This window comes from Rhinopithecus bieti, unplaced genomic scaffold, assembly GCF_001698545.2.
Source record: "Rhinopithecus bieti isolate Rb0 unplaced genomic scaffold, ASM169854v2 scaffold_32422, whole genome shotgun sequence".
NCBI lineage: Eukaryota > Metazoa > Chordata > Mammalia > Primates > Cercopithecidae > Rhinopithecus > Rhinopithecus bieti.
The window spans coordinates 1,836,274-1,848,991 of NW_016814631.1; the positions used below are offsets into that span (position 1 = coordinate 1,836,274).

A 12,718-nucleotide genomic window follows, 5' to 3' on the forward strand; every position below is an offset into this window, starting at 1 on the left:
TATAAATCTGTCATCTTGTGACTAGGTGCTCAAAGTCTTTGTCTCCCTCCAGTTGGTTCTGTCCTTTCTGAAAACAACTTATTTCATTTCTTAAATAATTTCCTGTCCCCACTCCATCCTGACAGAAAAGTTCAGAGGAGACATGATTTCCTTGGAGACTCAGAGATGCCATAACTTACATATAACCACACAATGGCCCATGTGAGCTAGGTGGCTAAATACTGAAATACTTTTGAGAGACCAAAAATACCAAAGAAGCAGAGGCAATGTATTGTCCCTGGGAGGCAGGACGCTATGAGCAGGTGATAGAAGTGGCTAAGGAAGCAGCATCAGTCCACACCACGAGGGGAGACCAAACCTCCCCACATGACACCAGCTACCCGAGCAGGCCCTTGGACTCCACGTTTGCAGTGGGTAGGGAAAGAGGCCTGTCCAGATAACAGGAGCGTGGAGCTCCTTAGACCTGAAACATAGACCCAAGTCTGCCTTTTACTAATTACATACAGTGGATACATCATTTGCTTTCTCTGAATCTCGGTTTCCTTATCTCCAAAATGAAAATCACAGACCTGCCTGCTTATGGGAATGAAATAAGATGTCGTGTGTGAAAGCACTTGGTAACCTGTGGTTCTGCTTAATACCAACAACTTCATGGCTCTGAAATCACACACTGAGGGGCATGTAAGGCAAAAGATGAAGCAAAAACTCCCTTTAATCCTCTGTGGTTTGGCTTCTCAGTTGTACGAGAAATGCCTAGAGTACTGGTTTAAAATACAGATTTCAGGGTTTTACCCCATAAGTTTCTAGTTTCTTTGGCCCATGGTGGAGCCTGGAATCTGCATTTTAAACAAACATATAGGTGATTGGTTAGAACTGGTTGGTCCCTTGGGCCACATTTTGAAAACTGCTGTTCTGCCCCTTAAGAGGCCAGACCACTGGGGATGGGTGTGTTTTGGGGGATTACTAAGAGCTAATAATGTGGAAAATCATATATTGTAGGCTGGAAACTTTGATACCTCTACTGTACTTTAAAATTTGGAAAGTTTATAACAAGTTGAATAGGGCAAAAAAGTTTTCTTTGCCCAAGTGAGGCATAGTTTTTAAAGGTGAGGGAATGAAGTAAACAGATAAAGGAAGAAAGTCAGATAGATAAGATCAACATATTTACTCTCAGTAGTGTCTTTAAACTCTCAGCTGCAAGTATCATAATTTGCTTTGATAAGTTTTTTAAGTTAGTGAACAAAAGATAATTTAAGTTTAAGTTGAGCAGAAAATAATTTATTGCTTTTGAAATGCTGGCTGCCCTGTACAGGATTGTCTCAATCTTTAACTGTCTCCAGTTCATGAAACCCAAGGCTACCTATTGACAAGGGAAAAAAAAAGCTTTTCTGAGGTACATGAAAAGATTCAGGCATTTTAAGGTTCTCAGTCATGTCACCTTTTCTCTCTTAGGTTTTAAGTTGAAGGATTCCATTTGAATTTGCACGTTTTGTTGAAATTAAGTGGAGGGTCTTCCCGAATTGTCAGCTTTTATTTCTTGCCCATTCAAGCTTCCATTTAGAATTGGTATAAAATTAAATCTGCAGTAGAACTATAGCTGTAATTTTAAAATCAATATGGATTTTGATTGTGCAAGTGGCATTCTTATGGGTAGTGGAAGCTAACAACAAAATAGTGTCACATATAATAACCTCATGAGTGTTAAGAGTCAGTCTTACTGGCTTTTTTTATTCCAATGTTTATGAAATTTTTAAATCACCAAAGTCAGTCTCATCTCAGCCTGTGTAAAATTCTCTAGCTCTTAGGCTTTTTTCATTTTTCATTTAGGTCTCAGTTCATATATTAGATGTGGTTCTAAGGGTTCCAAACTACCCCATGCAAAGGAACCCCTTTCATCTCTATCACTTTATTTGGCTTCATTTTCAAAGCACTGTCTGGATTGTCAAGCATTTCATTTCATGTAGCACTGTCTGAAATTTTCTTATCTGTGTATGCATTTATTTACTGTCTTCCTCTTCCTATGGAATGCAAAGGTTATCAGAGCAAGGACTTTTGCCTATCTAGGTTATTGCTCTTTCTAGGACCTGAAGCTGTACCTGGAACACAGGGAGAAAACTAATAAATATTTACTGTATATATGAAGAGGAGGAGTTAATATAATAGGCACAGTTTTCTCAGGGCTCTGTATTCTGTCCTTTGCCTATTACTGAAGTCTGATGGAGGAAGATTGGAGGGACTTAAATGGATCTCACAGCTCTTACACATTCCTTAACTAAATGGCTTCCACAATTCCTCTCTCTCTTGTAATGTTCTGTGGCTTCACACCTCAAGCCAGGTGTCTGCTCAATTGTGATTTATGCAGGCCAGTTCCAAATAACAGTGAAATAGTCACTGAATAGTAAAGGGCCACAGATGCGTCTATGAGGCCAGGGTCAGGGGGAAATGGTCTGTGCCCTTTCGTTTCCCTCTCTTTCCTCTACTTTTCTTAGCTAGGAGGTATCCTTATGTCATCTGTCTGAAACCTGTATACTAATGTTGCTCCAATCCTCCCATCTTTCCAACATGATAGTTTCCCACCTGGTGTCTGAGCAGTATTTTGGAAGAAAACACTCTTATTTTCAATTCCGAAACAAAGATAGCCAGTGATGTATGTTGTGGAGAGAAAAGGAAGATAGGCAAGGACAGGATTTGGAATGGAGGCAAGAGAACATTGTTTTAGAAAGGCAGGCAGGGATTTGGTGCCCAAATCAGATTGTTCTGCCTTCTTCATCCAACTCCAGAAAGACTTGAAGAACTCTCATCTTTGAGTGACAGGATCAACTTCCATGCCCTGAAATTTCCATTTGGTCCTCACATATTCAATATGGAGCAGAAACCACTGCATTTTGTCAGCATAGGCTAGCATCACAGAAATGAAAAAAAAAAAAAAAAAAAATGACAGTAGACTATAGCTCATTTTGATTAGTGGACATTTTTACAATAGACCCTTAATTATTCAGTCACTATTTCACTGCTACTTGGAACTGACCCTGTTAGTCTTAGTCATCTATGTTGCATGTCTTCCCTTCAGTTGTAAACTCTCCATCTAGTGGTTTTCCCAGATGCTGAATTTGCCCCCCACCACTGCCCCAATAAATAAACAACTAATTAAAAATAGAGCAAATTTTGGCAAGTGCTGTCTGCAGCCTATTTTAGAAAACACACACCATATTATCTAAGCGGCATCTGAAGCTTTTTAGCAAGGGATGTAACTATGTGGTGGAACGACTTCAGGGATCACAGCATGGAGCATCAGCAGTGACATCTGGAGTCTTTCATTATGCAGTTACTGGTGCTGCACAGCCTCCCACTCACCTTGGTACCTGCACACATTGCTGTTTCTACTGCAGTCCCTTGTGTGACTGCATTTGTATGGTGGGAAAGCTAAAAATATCTACTGAGATGGCAATGTAGACTGACATTAGCTCATAATCCTTGCAAGCTGCACATGTGTGTTAAAAAAAAAAAAATCCCAAAGAACTAACATCCCAAATGATTCAGGTTTCTGTATGAACTAGAAACAGAGAAGTAGACTCAAGATCAAAACCAAATAGTGCCCCCAAATTATTTTTTGAGATCTTATACCCTTAGAATCAGAGAAACTGTCCTTCTTTTCTTGCCCATTAATTCACCCTAAGTATTAGTTTAAAAATATAATGTTGCTGTGTTGTCATATATCCAACTAGTTGATAAAACTACAAGATTTTAATAAACATAAATTTTTATTATTTTGCAGTTGATATTGAAATAGAACACTAGTGAAAAAATTTTACTCATTTTTTTCCAGAAAAAAATGTATTTTAATATGAAAATTGTATATTTGGACACAAAACTACTATACACAACAAGAAACCATGATTTGATCAATTATGACATTATTATGTCTTCTAAAACACAGAAATTACATTATTAAGCAATTCCAAGAGGAAAAGGAAGTCTGTAAAGTCCTATTCAGTTTACTTTTTTAAGGAAAATGATATTTATTTGACTCAGGTCACGGTTCCATTGTGTTTACTTTCTTTGTAAGTTCAGCTTTGGTGCTACCTAATTCTCTCTTTGCTTCTTCAGTTTTCACTTGAGCAAGAGATGGATTCAGCATTAAATCTAAATAGAACTCCATTTTTTTCTTCAAAGGTATGGTCTGTCATTTTAACTCCACCAGTTTCTCTGATACCGCTACTAGGGACTGATGAAATGGAGAAGCATCCATGCCTCTAGCTGAAAGTGGCTCCTCTGCAGCTTTGATTTCAAATCTGAACTCTTCTAACTTTGCTTTTCCTGTTCTGAAGACGACCGTTGACTTTGGCCCTTTCCAAAGACACGTGAAAATCTACCTTTTTGAGATCCTCTTGTTGACATTTTTCTAATACTAATGTTGCAATTAGATTTTTTTTCAAGATTTTCCCATTCAATCTTCATTTCTTCAGTTTGGGATTTTGTTTGAAAACATCAGATGTCGAATTATTCACTGCAGGGATAAACCTCGCTAGTGAGGTATCTTTGGTTTCAAGGGTCATGCACTGTCAACCAAAGCATTCAGATACGTGGAACCCGCGCTGGAGAGATTGGCAGGGGAAAAATTCACACTCCCCATGAGAAGGTCTTGAAGAGGCTTGGCTTGTGATTCATATTCACTTGCTTTCTGTCTGTTTCAAGAGGTTCACCTCATACTGTGGAATGGGATTACCTCCATTTTTCTTGATCACACAGCAACCTGCACCTTTTTCTCCTACTGGGGCTCCGTAGCTAATACTTCTGCCACTTCACACAGAACTCCTCATGGAAAAAGTACCCTGCAAGCCCCTTATTTGCTAATTTTCATTTCAAGAATATTATTTTATTATCTTCAAATTTTATTTTATCTAAATCTTATCATCCATAAGAAAAGAGTTGTTCAGTATTTTACAGTGTACAGACATGGTCAGTTAGCTTCAGGTAACAAAATAATCTTCAAAACTGTAACAGTAAAAGAAGTTTCAGAACCATTTGGTTGATATGATTTATTAAAGGATTTATTAATTCATTGGAGATGTTGATACTTAATATGATAACTACTGAACTCTTCAAATGTAGCTGGTCTGAATTAAGATGTGCTATAAGTGTGAAATATACAACAAATTTGTTTTGAAGACTTAGAACAAAAAAGGAAATAATTCATTTATAAATTCTTATACTGATTGCATGCTGAAATAATATTTTGAATATACTGTGGTGAATAAAATATATTATTAAAATTAATTTCACCTATTTACATCTACTTTTAAAAATACCTCTTCCAAAAAAATTAGTCTGTTTCTATTACATAGCACTACTGTAGAGAAACGAAAGTTTCTAGTTACTCTACAGGGAAACAGTTAAAATATAATGTTGCCAAGGAAGACAAAAATCCAATAGGCAGTTTAGATGTTCTGCCAGAGAGCCTGAGCATTATTTCTCCAGAATCTACTGCAAAGACACTTCCTGAAGAGAAGAGGCCATTTTATAGCACATGCTGATTCAAAACTGGGTACCTCTTCTGCAAGATCAACCGTATCAATTAGTGCTATCTAGAAGGAGTTAATGGATTACTGGTACTAAAGGATACAAATGAACTAACATGTGCAGTAGAGGGAGACATTTCAGTGCCCTCTGAAGTTTGTGATAAAGCCCACTGTCCCTTTCAAACTGAAGCATTTCCCTTTAGCAGCATTGTTGTCCAAAGTTGGAAGGCCTTCCACTACTATATTTTATTTTATTTTGTTTTAATTTTATTTTTTTGAGGTGGAGTTTCGTTCTTGTTGCCCAGGTTGGAGTGCAATGGCGCGACCTTGGCTCACTGCAACCTCTGCCTCCTAGGTTCAAGTGATTCTCCTGCCTCAGCCTCCCAAGTAGCTGGGATTACAGGTGCCCACAACCACACCTGGCTAATTTTTATATTTTTAGCAGAGATGGGGTTTCACCATGTTGGCTAGGCTGGTCTTGAACTCCTGACTTCAGTTGATCCAACCGCCTCAGCCTCCCCAAGTGCTGAGATTACAGGTGTGAGCCACCGTGTCCGGCCAGTACTATGTTTTAGATACATTAATTCATTGGATTATATTTTAGGCCCTTAGGCACAAGTGAATGTCGTCTCTGGACTTTTGCCTTTCTGAGAATTTTTTGTTTTTCTGTGAAACCTAACCACCTGGTTCATGAATATTCTAGAATAGGAAATATTAATATAAAAATAATTCTGTTTATATGAATCTTCCCTTTTGATACAAGAAATGAGACCATAAATTTGTGGGAATGTGTTTTTAAAAGAATCCTGCTAACGTATATAGATTTCATCTCTTAACCCTTTCTGACTCCCTGTATATTTTTATTTTTTCCAAATGATTCAATCCCAACATGTCAGTAACGACCTCCCATACATACCAAGAAGCTTCTGCCATCTGGTTGTATATGTGGAGGACGTGGCAGTCAAGATCCCCAGAAGGATCAAATCCCCCAGTCCAGATCCCAGCTTCCAGATCTGTTTTCTCAAAAAACTTGAAAGTTGGGATGGAGTATAACAACTTGACACCATCATCAGTTCAGCTAATGGTTGTTTCTCTTGCTTCCCAGAAAGTTAGTTTGTTTTGTCTTTTTATACTGTAGTAATAACATTACTTGACTTGAACATTTCCCTGCACTCATTTTTAATTATTTATTTATAATTTTTTATTTTTAATGTTTGTGGGTACATAGTAGGTATATATATAGGGTACATGGCACGTTTGGATACAGGCATACAGTGTGTGATAATCACATCATGGAAAATGGGCTATCCATCCCCTTGAGCCTGCATTCATTTTAATTAGCAGTCGTTTTGTTTTTACAGAAATAATCTGGCATTAACACCACAGTTTTAATAAAATGTAGACTAAAATTCTCGATTAATTACACAAGTAAAATAAGGATCTAATGAAATCTGTGGCATGATTTCACCATCCTTTGAAACTGATTTTGAAAAGTTGTCTCCCAGTTTAATGTTGGAAGCTGGTCTTCATACATCCCAGAAGTGTTCGTAGTGTTCATGTAACCTCAAGCATAGGCAACATTTCCCTCTTTCATGTTATTTCACCAGCTCTATTAGACCCTCAGACAAATTATATATACTTAACAGTTTGCCTTTTAAAATATGTTTGTATTATCTATAATCAATTTTTAAAAAATCATTTTGTCAATTAGTGCATATTTCATGAGTATCTATGATGTTACCAAGCCCTCTGGGAAATGTTGGGGATAAATTGATAAATAAGATAACAGTCTAATTCTTATTGGAATGTACATAGAAAACAAACAGTGTTTGACTTTTCTGAGGCCTTTTTTTGTTCTGCAAAATAGGAATCAAAATGTTTGCATAGTTTCAATATGTTATAGACATTTTAAGTGGTGTATAAGTGATTTCAGAAGAAGAAAAGCCTACACTTCTGTAACTAGTCTTCTGAATAATATCTACACAGTCTTTCACTGTAATCCAAGAGTATTGAGATTAATTGGAACATTTCTTGACCCTCCAATAATAGGAGACATTCAAACGTGTTATTAACATAATCTGCCATCGTAGAGAACAGCTGAAATAATGTGATACGAATATCATGATCAACCTTGATGGAATAAACATCTTCCTACAGATGCACAGTGAGATGGGGATGAAAGCCCTTTTTCTGTGTCAAGCTTCCAAAAATGGTTAATTTATTACTCTGAATACTTTAGGCAAATTACAAAGAATGGAATGAAGAAGGATGTGAATAATCTAGGTAATTAAACCCTACTGTACAGCTTCTTTGAAAGTTAGTCTAGCGTTTATGCCATAGAATTATGTAAGAATCTGTTAAGAGAGCTTATTGTTTAATTGTTCTGGTCTATATAACAGTGTTAACTAAAACATAACCTAAGTTCAGTAGAATTTGGTTTGAAGTGGGTTTATCTCCAACCCCTATCTGCTAAAATGCTCTATGCATCTTAGTTACCTGTAAGAAAGCCCCGTAGTAAAGCTCTGAGAGCTCCCAGACACCAGCATTTCTATTTGGGATCTGTTCCAGCTCCTGCTAGAACTTGCCATGTGGTTTTATCCAAGACACCATCTACCTGAGCTCGAATTTCTCTATCTATAAACCAAGGGAGTGGGCCCCAAATTCTGATTTTACCAAAATCAGAATACTATAAGAAGGAAAGTGGAGGTTTACAAATATCATTTTTGGTGTGTCTTCATTGACTGAGTGTTAATTATACTGCCATTTCACTGCAGCATTTCTGTTGTAAAGACTTCTGTTCCAGTCAGTCAGAGTCAATCAATGTTGAGGTTAACTTTCTCTGGCTGTATTGATTGGGTGATAGTTATCCCCAAAGCTGGAGGAAGCAAATAAATTCCTTCTACCAACTTAAATTGTAGAGATGCCTGTCACAGTTTAGGGGCGTTTCTTGCTCTTTGCCCTTCTGGAGTTGTTTTGATTCCAGGAGTACAGAGACTCAACTCCAGCTTTGAAGAGGAAGGTTGGAGATGAACAGAGGGAGATAGCTCTGAGCCCAAGGAAGCAGCACCAAGGAAAAAGTGAGGGAGAAAACCAAGTGTCACTTATTGAAAAGCGAAGGCTCTGATCTGCAGTTTCTGGTTTGTTCTGCTAGAAGACTTTGGAACCCAAACCATCTGGACACATTTTGGGGACAATAAAGAATTGAAAAAGGTTTTACAAATAGAAGGAAGGTGGATAGGTTATCAGGGGAAACTATGAGTCACGACCTTGTGGACTAGTTTAGAGGAACCAGACTCCCAGCACATAGGAGGCCTTAACCGGATTAAAAAGATAACTCATTTGTCACATTTATCTGCTTGATCATATTCAAAAAGCTTCACCCGTATTAGCTTAATTAATTCTCATGACAACCACTACAGGTAGGTCTTTCCTCTCCTTATTTAATAGCATGAGAACATGGATTTATAAAGAAGTTAGGTGCCCCAAATGACAGTTGTGAAGCATCTGACCCACTGAGGCTGACCCCAAAGACAGACTCTCATTGGCACAAATGTCCTTTCTGGCTCTGGCTTTCTTAATTCCCTCATGATCACCCCTTCCTTTCATGGCCCCCCAGAAGCTTGAGCATTTCCTGATCAGTGCATAAGCATATGTTCATTAGTTAAGAGTGCTTATGCTGGTAGGTAGCTTATCTACAAATCATTACTAGAGACAGAATTAGGAGCCATGCCTCCTCCTCATTTCTCTATTCACTCAGCTCTTCTTTTTAAATCAATCAAGTCTCCATAATGTTCCTATTAGTAAAATACTTAAACATAAGCTATTTTACAAATATGTGCTAAGTTCTTAAATATCTTCATTCTGCCTCATGCATGCTTGGCTTTCTGTGCTAGTGTCTCAGTCAAAGCATATGGAATTGGATAGTTCGGGTAGAAAGCTTCTCCAATTATCTATATGTTCAGAAAACTGGGAAAACACCCTCGAAGAAGAAGCACACATTAAGTGCCTTTTCCCTGACAGATTTTAGCTTACCACAGGATTTCAACCCTTTGTTCTTGGGGAAGTACTTTCTTCAACAACAAAAAAATATAACATTATGATTCTGTGGTACACTGTGATGTCTCTCAAACCTTCTTTATAAGCCTGAGATGGCTTTTAAGAAATAGTTTTTGCTCAGAGGTATGGGTTTTTGTTTTTTTTCATTGAATAAGGAATGGAAAATATGCTAATTATAATTGAATAATAGACTCAAAATTTAGATTAACCCTACCTGATCACACTAACAAGATACTGTGATTCTGCATTCATTTGTTTGGTCAACACATCATATTGAGCATTGCAGTAGGCAGATTCATATGGCAGTCCCCATGATCCCCACCTCCTGGTGTTCAAATGTGGATGGGGCCTGTGACTTGCTTAAAAATAACAGAGTAGGGCAAAGGCAGTGGGATGTACTTGGTTACATCACATAATATCGCAGTGCCCCTCTTGCTGGAGCCTCTCCTTGCTGACTTTGAATATGCGAGCTGCCATGCTGTGGGCTGCCCGTGTTGGGAGCTCATCTAGCCAGGAGCTGAGGGTGGCCTCTTAGAGCTGAGGGAAGCCTCCAGCCAACAGCTAGTGAGAAATAGAGTCCTCAAGATCACATCCATTAGGAACTGAATTCTGCCAACAAAAGCAGATCCTTTCCCAGTCAAGCCTCATAGGAGACCTCAGCACCAGCCAACAGATACCTTTCTAGCAGCCTGGTGAGACACTAGCGGGAGACGTAGTCAAGCCGTGTGCATACTCCTGACCCAAAGAAGCTGTGAGATGCTAGGCCTCTGTTGTTTTAAGTCACTGAGTTTGTGGTAATTTGTTACATAGAAACAGGAAACTAATACAAACACCCTCAGTATTCCAGACACATTTTGAGGAATTGGAAATGGAGCAGTGAACAAAATTAAGTCCCTGTTTTGAGGAGCTTGCATTTCTTCTAAAACATAGATATTTTAGAAGCTTTAATTCATCTCAGTTTCAAAGTAAAAACCTCAGTGGTCTCAAAATGGGAAAGAAAATTTACTTAAAATATGTATTTTTTATTTTTACTATTATTTTTTGAGACAGTCTCACTCTGTCACCCAGGCTGAAGTGCAGTGGTGGGATCTCAGCTCACAGCAGTCTTGACCTCCTGGGCTCAAGTAGTCCTCCCACCTCAGCCTCCTAAGTAGCTGAGACTACAGTCGTGTGTGACCATGCCCAGGTTATTTTTGTATTTTTTGTAGAGACAGGGTCTCACTTTATTGCCCAGGCTGGTCTTGAACTCTTGGGCTAAAGTGATCTTTCTGCCTCGGCTTCTCAAAGTGCTGGGATTGCAGACATGAGCCACTGTACCCAGAAAAATGAGCATTTCTTTTCTGGTCCAAAGAAGGGAAAATAATGCTGGACATATCTCAGTATGGACTTACCAGGTGATCTTATTCAAGGAAAGAATGGGAGAACAGGGGTTGTCAGCTACAGAACACGAGTTCTCCACGGGCTGTAGCTTTAGAATCAGAACTTTGCAGTCCCACGATAATGCAGTCTTACAGTATATGTCACTATTTCAAAAAAAAAAAAAAGATACTGAAAAGCTTAAATACATAACTGCCAGAAGTCACCAAAATAAGAAAAACAATTTCAAAATCAGCCTATTGATTTTGTTTCTATAGAAAGACCATTGTCTAAAAGAAAACCTAGAATTCATTCAGCATTTTCAGAAGATCGAAGTCACATTCATGGACAACATGTATGTTAGTTCTAGTGTCCAGACAAGACAGCTAAGAAGGGCTTGAATTTCCACACAAGCTACCTGGCTTTATAAGTAGCCCCAGAATGCTCAGGTGCACAGGCCACAGAATGCCCAGAATACACGGGCCATAGTCCAACCGAGGCCCAGTGTCCAGCAAATTTGAGCTGCCAGTCACTTGGGGGACCAAGGAGCCTGTACTGTATTCGAGAAACCACAAAGCTAAGGCCACATTCTATAGAATAGACTTTTGAAATTAATGTGTAACCAATCACACTCAGAATATATTTGGGCAGCTTATATGTGCAATGTGTTGCATGCAGTTAAATGACTAACACTTCTATTGCAGTGTACAGAAGGTGTTCATAGAGCTAGCTCTTGTTGAATCGCAGTTATGGTTATTAATAACATGTATTGAGCACTAGTTCTGTCTAGACCTTGTGCAGAGTGCTTTGATATGTTTTTAATTTTATTTTCTTAAAAGGATTATTGTCCCCATTGAATAGATGGGACTGAACTTTAGAAAGCCTAAGACACATACACAAGATCCAACAATGAGAAAATGTTGGGCTTACAATTTTAATTCAGGCAGTCTGATTGCAGAACTGGTGCCCTTGACCGCTATGCATGGCACCTCCTGTTACTGTGACAAGCACAGTGTCAGATGCTGTGTTCTTTCATTTGTTCTTTATAACAACCCTGCAAAAGGTATTTGAGAGTGATGGGATGAGCCTTGAAAAACTCTTTCAAGTAATTAGTTTAAGAAAGAGGGAAGATATCAACATGCATCTTCTGATGCCATAATCACTTTTTACATTACCAGGCTAACTGGGGGCTCTAAGGGCTATTGTTCTAAGTAGGAAACCATTGTGTGTTAATATTTATCAAGTATTTAGAAGATCAATCTACTTCCAAGACCTTCCCCATCAGTTTGATAATGCCTAAAATTCTAAAAGCTCATGCCAAATTTCTTTACCTTAAAGCTTTGAAATTATTCTTAGTCATTTACCCTTATCAGTCATGTATACTTTAGTAAGAATAAGTTTATCTCACTCATTCATGAAAGCAGATTTTTATGGAGAAGAGGATGCAAAAACCTGAGAATTGCAGATGCTGAATCTTCTTTAGAGAAGGTCACTAAGAGTGAAGAAGAGAGCAGATGATATTTAGCCTAATGGCTGCCAGAGATATTAAGAACACTTTCTGGAGGTCTCAAATTTGTTTTGTTTTTTTTTTCTGTATAACTAATTATATTTTCTGTCATAGACAACCTTGTGTATAACCTAGAAATGGTGGAAAGTATATGATCCAAAAGCAAGGTACCATCAGTTCTCCTCTGTACTTATTTTGAAAATTGGAAATTGTCCCAACACATTTTGATACATTAGAGAACAATTTGAACATAATGAAAATGTCTTGTTTTTAATGCATG

The 12,718-nt window shown here is 38.1% G+C and overlaps 1 protein-coding gene and 1 pseudogene across 1 annotated transcript in view; one reads left to right on the plus strand and one right to left on the minus strand.

The window, feature by feature from the left end:
* Positions 1-12,718, plus strand: part of KCNB2 (potassium voltage-gated channel subfamily B member 2) — a 413,989-nt gene that overhangs the window by 84,557 nt on the left and 316,714 nt on the right. The window lies entirely within an intron of this gene.
* LOC108515021 (HAUS augmin-like complex subunit 1 pseudogene) lies at positions 4,034-4,681 on the minus strand (annotated as a pseudogene).